The following is a 2,017-nucleotide window of genomic DNA, read 5'->3' as shown; positions in this document are numbered from 1 at the left end:
AAGGAGGGGGGTTAAAAAGGGAGGGTTAAAAGGGGGAAGAGGGGGGTTAAAAAGGAGGGGAGGTAAAAAAGGGGGGTAAAAAAGGAGGGGGGGTTAAAAAGGGGGGAGGGGGAAGAATAAAACCCTTAATGTCATCACCTCCCCTAAACTGAGTTTTAATTGTTAATCCTTTAATCCCTCTCAGAAGGCTCTCTCTATCCACTGATGGTTTCGCCCCTCCCCGTCCTCCCCCTCCCCTCCTCCTCCCCCTCCCCTCCTCCTCCCCCTCCTCTTCTCCCCCTTCCCATTCCCCATTCCATAATTATTCCCTTCCCCTTTTCCCCAGCGGCCTGAGGAAGCTCTTCGAGAGGTGGGAAGAGAGAGGTGGGGAGAGGGGAGGGGAGGGGAGGGGAGGAGAGAGGGGAGGGGAGAGGGGAGGGAAATGAAACCTCCTTTTAGAAAGCAATAATAATAATCGAGCAAATCAAGCCCCAGAGAAGGGCAATCCCAAGGGGGGGCCAAAGGGGGCTGCGAGGGATAGAGTGGGGATTAAAAATGCCTCCCCCCCCCCCGGTCTCCCCCCCCAGAGCCCCCCCTGCCTCCACCATCAATAGCGCAGCCCTCGGGAATTTCAGGGCTGGTTGGTCTCAGCCTCTCTCCTCCTCCTCCTCCTCCTCCTTTCCCTCCCTCCTTCCCTCCCCCCCCAATCAATAGGCAATTGAAGGTCGTTGACTCAAGCGGCTTCACCTCTCCCTCAGCGACCTGCGCTGAGCCCAAGTGGCTGCGTTGAGCCAGGACTAGGTGCGGAGCAGCACTGGGAAAGGGTTTCCAGGCAGCTTCTCTCCGGCTTGGCTAGGCCCGGCCCAGGCAGTTCAGTTCAGTTCAGCTCAGCTCAGCTCAGCTCAGCTCAGTTCCATTCAGCCCAGCCCAGCACAATTCAGTTCAGCCCTGCCCAGCTCAGTTCAGCTCAGTTCAGCACAGCCCAGCACAGCCCAGCTCTTTTCAGCTCATCCCAGCTCAGCTCAGTTCAGTTCAGCTCAGCCCAGCCCAGCTCAGTTCAGCCTAGCTCAGTTCAGTTCAGTTCCATTCAGCTCAATTCAGCCCAGCCCAGCTCAGTTCAGCCTAGCTCAGTTCAGTTCAGTTCCATCCAGCTCAGTTCAGCCCAGCCCAATTCAGTCCAGCCCAGTTCACCCCAGCCCAGCCTAATCCACCTGAGCCCAACTCAGCCCAGCTCAGTTCAGTTCAGCACAGCCCAGCTCAGCTCAGCCCAACTGAGGTCCTGGAGGGACCAGGACGCCCAAGCAGACTTCTTAGGATGCTTCTGAGCGGCTTGGAGAGCCGGCGGGAGCCGAGTCCCGGGGGGCTAATGCGGCACTTAAGGGCTGAGGTCTCTAACGGCTCAGAGGTGATAATTCAGGGCAGTTAAACCCGACCCAACCCTCCCCACCCCCTTTGAGAGGGCTCCGGGGAGCACCAGAGGGAGCTGTGAAAGTCCAAACCCCTCCGGGCAAGCTGCGGAGCTCTCATTGACTCCGGAGCTGCTCTGATGAAGCACCCTGGAGGGAGGGGAGGGAGGGAGGACTACCGTTTACAGACCACTGACCTTGTCCTTAAGCTGGGAACCCTCTTGTAGAGGTCTGCCTGAGGTTAATCCACTCCTAACATCTCTTTCACCCCTCCTTAACTCCCCCTCCCCGCCCCATCCCCGGCCCTAAGCTCACCGAGGGCTGCGAATCATCAACCCTCCTAGGATGAACTTGACCCAAGCTGCTTCCACCTCCTCCTCCCTCCCTCCCTTCCTCCCTCCCTTCCTCCCTCCCTTCCTTCCTCCCTTCCTGAATTCCTTCCTGAATTCCTTCCTTCCTCCCTTTCCTCCCCTCCCTCCCTTCCTTTTCTTCTCCCCTTCCTTTCCTCCTTCCCTGCCTCATTTCCTCCTTCCCTGCCTCATTTCCTCCTTCCTTCCCTCCCCTTCCTTCCCTCCCCTTCCCCCTCCTTCCTTCCCTCCCCTTCCCCCCCTCCCCTTCCCCCTCCTTCCTTC

The sequence above is a fragment of the Dryobates pubescens genome, unplaced genomic scaffold, assembly GCF_014839835.1.
Source record: "Dryobates pubescens isolate bDryPub1 unplaced genomic scaffold, bDryPub1.pri scaffold_87_arrow_ctg1, whole genome shotgun sequence".
Taxonomy (NCBI): Eukaryota; Metazoa; Chordata; class Aves; order Piciformes; family Picidae; genus Dryobates; species Dryobates pubescens.
The sequence above is the reverse complement of the archived record's forward strand: the minus strand, read 5'-3'. Positions refer to the sequence as shown.